The sequence below is a fragment of the Microtus oregoni genome, unplaced genomic scaffold (assembly GCF_018167655.1).
Source record: "Microtus oregoni isolate MIOR12 unplaced genomic scaffold, Mior012 000003F_ref0000135, whole genome shotgun sequence".
NCBI lineage: Eukaryota > Metazoa > Chordata > Mammalia > Rodentia > Cricetidae > Microtus > Microtus oregoni.
Window position 1 is genome coordinate 40896433 of NW_024543062.1, and position 9139 is coordinate 40905571.

General features: G+C 44.0%; 1 pseudogene; it reads right to left on the minus strand.

Annotated features, from left to right (window-relative positions):
* Window positions 1-7128, minus strand: part of LOC121446192 — a 96510-nt pseudogene extending 89382 nt beyond the window's left edge.
* Window positions 7129-9139: the final 2011 nt, after the last annotated feature.

Sequence of the window (9139 nt, forward strand, 5' to 3'; positions counted from 1 at the left end):
CAGGTGTGACCCCCACTTCTGGCTGTTAAATATAATGTGAAAAATAAGCAGATGTTCTGCACCAAAGCTGGCCATCACCAGCCTGCAAAAGGCTAGGCAGTGGGCCTGAAATGGAGATTGGAGTAGTTTTACATTTTTACCAAAGGGCTCCATGGTGTTGCTCATATCTCAGTGTGCTCAGGAGGAAAGTGGATAAAGGACCAGATTCCTCGGGGCCAGGTGAAGGCAAAAGCAGGAAACTCCCTTGTCCTGAAAGCGGAGCTGGTGAAATGTTCAGAGGAAGATGAAGTCTCTCAGTTTATTTGAAGAACTATGCCAACCACCCCGGGCTGACTAAAATCTATCATAATTTCCAAGTTCTTCAAGACAAAGCAATTCCATGAAGGTCCCTGTCCCCCTCTTGTGATGTCGGGCTATTTCCTCTCCATGTTTCTTTAGTGAAGATAGGTCAGTTGGTTACTAGAGCTGGAGAAGGACCTCCAAGTCAACTGGACTGGGGGATTCTGGAGTTGCAGCTCAGCTTTTACCCACTAGTTCGCCTTTTCTCCTGGGACCTGGGTCTCCACTTGACCCTGCATAATCTAGAACCTTCTATAGATTTTTCACAAGGCAGAGTGAAATATGCTAGGCACAACAGTCAGACAAAGCAAGGAGCCATCTGGCCCCAGTGTGGGGCCTGCTGAAGAACAGGAGCACTCTGCTGTGTCCTCAGAAGTACTCATTGCAGTGGAGAAAGAGCAGCCTTGACCCATGACGTGCCTGTCTTGGAGTTCCCAGCACAGTGATGTCATGCCCAGGGGGAGAAAGCCAATAGCCCAGGTTCCCCAGGTTGACGAAGCCAACAGGGTATCAGTCTCACAAGCAGATCAAGCTGTTAATACTGAGATAAACCAAAATGAGGCCTTTTATTCAATGACCTTCTAAGTCCTGGGAAAGCTGAGAAGTATCATGTATGTTACAGGGTTCACTTCACAGCCTCTGGAGTCCTGGACAGCACCAGCAATCACCTATGCTCACCAGCTGGTGAGCACACGGGCTTCCTCAGCCTCTTTCCTCTAAGAGAAACAATGGCAGTAGGGACTACAGTTCGCCTGTGTTCCACTGATGCTGAAGATGTAGCTTCTCTCTGTGAGAAAAGGGACCTCACAAGAATGAGTGCCCTTCATGACAATTGGCATCAGGATGGTTTTTAATGCCCATGTGCTCTGCCCTGCCTGTGCTGCTGCAGCCCACCGTACCTCATGGTTCCATAGTGCAGGGTAGCTCTGAAGAGGAGCAAGATTGGCATCAGTGGGCATTTATGTTCCCTGAGTTTCCTATCAGTCCAAACATTCAGCCTTCTTTAAGAAGAAGGAAAGATGGATAAGGATGCTCCTGCCTCAGTAAATGAGAGCGACTGCCATCTCATGGGACCTAGAAGGGCATTGGAGCAGCATCTCACTGGCAAGCTGAGCTCCCTCAGCCCGATTAGTCCCTCAGCTGTTCAGGATACCTTTGGGTATGTGCTGAGAGCAATTACTCACTATATCTGTGAGCATTTTATCTTGGTGACAAACCAAATTTCTCATCTACTTTAATTTTCATGGAAATTTAAGAAATTGCTAGAAACGTGGACTACGGGAAAGGACATTAAGTGTGCAGTTTACTCCCTGAAATCACAAGAGTGCTGCAGTAACTTTGCAATTTCGGATGTGGTTCTGAGGGAATTACAGAAGCATGGAGATTACTGGGCTTCACAAGCTCCCAGCGTTGAGGGGGTGGCTGATTTTCTCTGTGTCTGTGTTCGTGTGTGTGCATATGTGTATATGTCAGAGGACAGCTTCCAGTGTTGTTCTTCGATGCCATCCATCTTGGTGTTTGAGACAGGGTCTCTCACTGGCCCTGAACTAGCCAAGTTGGCTCTGCTGGCTGGCCAGAGAGTCCTAGGGATCTGTCTCCCTGCACCTCCTCATCTCTGGGATTACACATATGAACCGCTATGATTGTATATTTTAAGAATATGGGTTCTGGGGATCAGACTCAAGTCCTCAAGGCAAGTGCCCTCCACCCCGGTAATCACACTTCATTCCACTTTTATTTATGAAGCCTTCCAGAATGGTCCAGGGGCCGGGTGGTGGTGGCGCACGCCTTTAATCCCAGCACTCGGGAGGAAGAGGCAGGCGGATCTCTGTGAGTTCGAGGCCAGCCTGGTCTACAAGAGCTAGTTCCAGGACAGGAATCAAAAGCTACAGAGAAACCCTATCTCGAAAACCAAAAAAAAAAAAAACAAAAACAAAAACAAAACAAAAACAAAAACCAAAAAAACCCCCCAAAAAACCAGAATAGTCCAGGGGTTGAGTCCAAGAAGATACTCAGAGTCCTAGGGAGAGGGCTTCCGTGTTACCTGAACTCTCTGTCAGATGAGTAAACCAAGGTGTGGAGGACTGCGGCTCGCTTACAGCTGGATGGAATGCCAGAGGTTTGCGTGTGCACTCCAGGCTGTATGGAATGCCAGCGGTTTGTGTGTGCACTCCGGGCTGTATGGAATGCCAGCGGTTTGTGTGTGCACTCCGGGCTGTATGGAATGCCAGCGGTTTGTGTGTGCACTCCGGGCTGTATGGAATGCCAGCGGTTTGTGTGTGCACTCCGGGCTGTATGGAATGCCAGCGGTTTGTGTGTGCACTCCGGGCTGTATGGAATGCCAGCGGTTTGTGTGTGCACTCCAGGCTCTTCAGTCATCCCTCCTCACCTACAGAACACTGGCAATAGTTTCAGATATTGGGAAGGAATGTGAAAGAAGGAGCATTAAAACACCCCAAAAGAAAAAAAAATAGAAAAGTAAAAAAATCTTTGACAAAAAAAGCATATTTTTGCACCTAGACCAAAAAAAAAATCTCAAGATGAATTTCAAATTTAAAAACTTATTTGTGAAAGGTATTAAGAAGAATAAAAATGCACCAATAAAAGCAAAGCAAAAAAGGACTATATTTACCAGAGTGAGAACATGGAGTCACAGTAGAAACAGGACAGGAGGCCCAGCTCAGCAGGGCAGCAGTCACCTAGTGTGAGCAAGACCCAGCTCAGCATCCCAGCACCACACAAACAAACATCAACTTAACCAGGAAAAGAGACAAAGGAACAGAGCAGAGAACTTAGAAACAGAACTACGTATATGACAGAAATTGTTATATGGCAGGGTAGGGATCACAATTGTGGGTAAAAGTTTATCCAATCACAGCTTAGGAAATTCGGATCCAGCTACAGAAAAGCAGATCTGAGCAGGACATGGTGAGGGAGGGGAACAATCCTGTCACTCTAGCAGCAGAGCGGGCAGTCTGAGTTCAAGAGCATCTTGTATGAACGCAGAGTTCAAGTACAGCCTGGACTGTGTGCAACCTTGTTCCAAGAACAAAACAGAAGTAGATTTTATAGAAACTTCAAGAGTTTAGAGGCGGGAAGATACCACAGTTGGCAATCTGTTTGTCTAGCAAGTTGGGATCCCTGGCAGCCAAGTAAAGGGCTGGGCAAGGCAGAACAGGCCTGTAACCCTGGGTTTGCAGGCCAGCCAGCAAAGTTAAATCAATAAACTCTAGATTCAGTAAGAGACCCCATCTCAAAATAATGAGGCGATAAAGCGACTGAAGAATATACAAATGTCCCCACACAGGCATACACACACAAATATGCATGCACACCCAATCACACATGCACACACACAAATATGCATGCACACCCAATCACACATGCACACACACAAATATGCATGCACACCCAATCACACATGCACACACACACAAATATGCATGCACACCCAATCACACAAGCGCACACACAAATATGCATGCACACCCAATCACACAAGCGCACACACAAATATGCATGCACACCCAATCACACAAGCTCACACACAAATATGCATGCACACCCAATCACACAAGCGCACACACAAATATGCATGCACACCCAATCACACATGCGCACACACAAATATGCATGCACACCCAATCACACAAGCGCGCACACAAATATGCATGCACACCCAATCACACATGCACACACATAAATATGCATGCACACCCAATCACACATGCACACACACAAATATGCATGCACACCCAATCACACAAGCGCACACACACACAAATATGCATGCACACCCAATCACACATGCACACACACAAATATGCATGCACACCCAATCACACATGCACACACACACAAATATGCATGCACACCCAATCACACAGGCATACACACACAAATATGCACGCACACCCAATCACACATGCACACACACAAATACGCATGCACAGCCAATCACACATGCACACACAAATACGCATGCACACCCAATCACACAAGCACACACACCCAGTTGCACACAAACATGCACATATACACAAACTGAACATTATAATTTATTTTTATAATTATATTGTAAAATATATGGCAATTCTCTCATAAATGTGATATATTGCTGTGGGACAAAAGTTTTACCCTGTAAACATTTGTTTCTTGTACTTGTTTAATAAAATGCTGATTGGCTAGTAGCCAGGCAGGAAGTATAGGCAAGGCAACCAGGCAGGAAGTAGAGGTGGGGCAATGAGAACAGGAGAATTCTGGGAAGAAGATTCTACATTCTGCAGTCGTGACCCAGAAACAGAGGAAGCAAGATGTAACTGCCTCGCTGAATAAGGTGCTGAGCCACGTGGCTAACACAGATAAGAATAATGGGCTGATATAGGATGTAAGAGTTAATAAGAAGCCTGAGCTAATGGGCCAATCAGTTTATAACTAATGTAGACCTCCGTGCATTTCTTTGGGACTTAACAACTGCAAGAACTGGGCAGGACAGAAAACTCAGACAACAATATATATGCTCATATATTAAATATTTAAAATCTCGATTAAATAAACTAAAACCACATGACATAAAGAAAGAAATGCTGCATAAGACCATGAAGCTTCTAAAGAGAAATGTTAAGACTGTCTATATGAGCTTCAGGTCTGTTAGCATTTCCTGCCAACCCTCCCAGTCTTCCCTTCTAGCACATCTCCATTTCTTTATGTCACCTGCCATCTTCAGAAACACTATTGAGCAGAGACCCCCAGTGGGTAGAGCAGACACCCCCAGTAGGTACACAGAGACCCCCAGTGGGTACAGCAGAGACCCCCAGTGAGTATACTGGTCTGGGACTCAGGGACACAATTTTCACTTTCCTTTTGTCCTTCATTCCAGTCTCTCCAGATTTACCCGGAGTCCTGGAGCAACCTGCCTGCAGAGGCCCCTCCTCCCACCCTAAGTCCACATCTCTTGGTGCAGACTCAGGTCCCCATAGCTTATTCCCACTTCTCCCTTTTAGTCTATCTTCATTTGTTTGTTCTACCTGCCAACCCATAGAAACCCTTGACTGGATCCTTGAGTAGGATCCAGAGTGGGCAACAGCAAATAAAGATTAAATCACCTATCACTCAACAAATGCAAGACCAGATAGCTACACTAAAGACTACCTCAAACATCACAACTCCAGATGCTGAAATCCCAGCACAAAACCCCAAACATAAGCAACCAAGACAATCTGCCTCCTGCAGCAGACAGCAGCCCTATGGGAAACAGACCCTCAGAAAAGCAGTTTAGCACAGGACAAGGACTTCACATCAATAGTCACAAGTAAGTTCAAGGACTTTAAAGAGGATATGAACAAAGGTCTAATGAAGACTGTGAAACACAAACAGTTGAGTAAAATAGTGAAAACATTTGAAGACACAAAAGTAAAATTTAACAAAAAAAATAAAATCACCAAAGAAAGCCTAAACTGAAACAAAACTGAACCTGAAAAAACTTAGGATGTTAAACAAAACCTCAGAGGTAAAACCTCACTAACAGCCAAAGCCACAAGGAAGAGGAGTTTCAGGTACTGAAGACAAGGTTGAAGGAATGGTTGGCTCAGTCAAAGAAAATGTTAAATCTAAAAAAATAAATTCCAGCCACAGAAATCTGGGACACTATGAAAAGATCAACCCTATGAAAAGTAGCTGCAGGGAAGGAGAAGAAACCCAGGTCAAAGGCACAGAAAAAATATTTTTGAATGGGTGCTGTGAATGTTATTGATGGTATTCAAAATAGGAAGTGTTCCTAAGTCACTCTGCTTCTTTTGGGACAACCAGAGTGGAAATTGTGAAGGGAGATACTTGGGGTTGGGGGTTGACAGGGACTCCTCAGCAGCCACCCATCTCTCTCTTCCTCTTGTGTTCTTGCTGGCGTGTGTGGTCCAGGATTTCTTACTCCTTGGAGACCATGAGGTCCACCATCCTGATGCTGTAGCATAGTCACTGTCATATCAGAAAGTGAGTTTACAGAGTTGTCACTGGGAACAAAGCCAGTGCCAGCATCAAAGGTGGAAGAGTGAACATCACTGTTAAAGTTTCAGGAGACAAGCTGGTCCTCAGTGTAGTCCAGGATGCCCTTTAGTGGGCCCTCTGAGTCTGCTTCACACCTGCTTGACATCATTGAACTTGGCAGCTTTTTTCGGGTAGCCTGTCAGATCCAAAACAGACACATTAGGGGTAGGAACACAGAAGGCCATGCCAGTGAGCTTCCCATTCAGCTCTGTGATGGAAGACCATGCCCACAGCTTCAGAAGCACCATGATACAGGGATGATGTTCAGGGCAGCTCCATAGTCATCACACCACAGCTTTCCAAAGGAGCCATCCACAGTCTTCTGCATGACAGCAATGGCGTGGATCATGGTTGAGTTCTTCCATGATGCACAAGTTGTCATAAAAGACATTGACTGAGGAGGATAAATGTTGCAGGAAGCATTCCTGAGGATCTTGAGTGAGTTGTCATACTTCTTATGGTTCATGCTTAAAGAGTAGAGATGATGACCCTTTGCTTCTAGCCTTTAATTGGTCTCTGGCTTTTTCCATGGTGGGTAAAGATACTAGTAGACTCCACAATATACTTAGCACCAAAATTATCCCATTTGATCTTGGCATGATTTCACTCCTGGAAGATGAAGATGGCCTTCCCATTGCCAAGCTTTCTGTTTTCAGCCTCATTTGTGCAGTGGAACTTGCTGTAGGTAGAGTCATATTGGAACATGTATATCTTGTAGTTGAGGTTAGTGAGGTTAGTTGAGGTCATTGTTGGCAACAATATCTACTTTGCCAAAGTTTAAGGCAATCCATTGCCAAAGCACCCAATATGGCAAAACCCATTCACTTCAAACCTTCATCATTGTATCTCAGGGACCAGGCTAGCACTGCATGAGATGATGTAGCTCTCTATGGAGTGGTAGGAACACAGAGCCAAGAAAGTATTTTTGACAAAAATCAAAGGAGAAAATTTCCCCAATTTAAAGGAGAAGACACTATCAAGGTACAAAAACTATACAGAACACCAAATAGACAGGGCCAGAAAAGAAACTCCCTAATCAAAACATCAAATGTACAGAAAAAAGAAAGACTACTAAAGTTGCCAGGGAAAGAGACCAAGTAACATATAAAGTCAGACCCAGTAGAATAAAACCTGACTTCGCAATGGAGACTCTAAAAGGTAGAATGGCCTGGACAGATGTTCTACAAACTCAGAGACCACAAATACCACCCCAGACGACTATTCCAGAAAGACTATCTACTGTGGGCAATGGTCTTGTACCCTGTAAAGATTTGCTGGCCTTTTGTATTGGTTTAATAAAATGTTGATTGGCTAGTAGCCAGGCAAGAAGTATAGGGGTCACCCAGATGCAGAGGAAGAAAGATTAGAATGCCTCAATGATAAAAGGTACCACATGGCTAACACAGACAAGAATTATGGGTTATTTTAAGATGTAATTGTTAGTTAATAAGAAGCCCGAGCTAATATGCTAACAAGTATATAATTAATGTAGGCCCCTGTGTCTTTCTTTGGGATTGGCAGCTGCTGGACTGGGTATAAAAGAAACCTCTGTCTACAAAATGTTACCAACATGGACAATTACATCCACATAAAACCTGAGAGAGCTTGGGAAGTAATTCTAGACACAAAAGAAGAGAGTTAAGCATGGCTTCTTGGTAGCAGTATTTTCTCAGATGGGCTCTGTTTGCTAGAGGCAAGCACATCTTATTTAAGAGAGGCTTCGTGACTCAGCATTAGCCACAAAAACCTTGCAGCTCTTTTAAGAGGTCCCACTACCAAACACTTAAATGTGTTTATTAGTAGTCCACAACAGGCTTCTTGGTGGTGGCAGAGACCTTGAAACTCCACAGAGTTGTGACAATAAACATGTCTCCCACTAGTACCTCAGCCATGAAGTTAGACTCTCTGAAAGCCAAGGAATGGGGTGGATCCAGTCATCAAGGCCACAGCTTTAATCCTAGCCATATTGTTTAGCAAATTAAAGACTCACATGGTCAGAAAAAAAAAGAGAAATATACAGTAAAGATAGATTCAGACCAAAAAAATTCTAAATGGTTTACAGTGTGTCTAAAATTTTATGTAGGCTTGGGAGAGAAAAGAAAAAGAATAAAGTCCTTAAAAAAGGAAGAGAGTAGTTGTATGTGGTAGCACACATCTTTAATCCCAACATTTGGGAGGCAGAGGCAGGTAGATCTCGGTGAGTTCCAGGACAGCCTGGTCTACAGAGTGAGTTCCATGACAAAGATATACAGAAACCCTGTCTCAAAAAGCCAAAAATTAAAAATAAAATAAATCGAGTTAAAATGAAGCCACGTAAAGATGGAAAATACACAGAGAATCTGGATTCCGTAAGTTATTATGTTGTCTTTGAATTGTTTGACTGCTGAGGAAGGAGCAACAGCAGCTGAAAGACATTTGATTATAGTTGCTGCTGAATTAATCCAACATATATATTTTGAAAATGACTTGACTTCAAAATTTAAGTCAAAAGATATGTTACTTTGGAGAAGAGGTTTTACTTTTGTTTGTACAGGAATGAGAGGCTGTGGATTCATTCAGGGTTAGGAAAAATCAGGTTTGATCAAGGAAGACCCACCTGAAGAATCTCCAATAGGAGCAGATGGCCCACATGATTCAGCATTTCAGAGGACCTCTGTTGCAGTATCCTCTGAGTTCTACATCCAGAACAGTTTCAAGACTGCTGGCTGAGATGATTGAGCCTCACAGAATATTCCAGTCAGGACTTGACCATAATCCT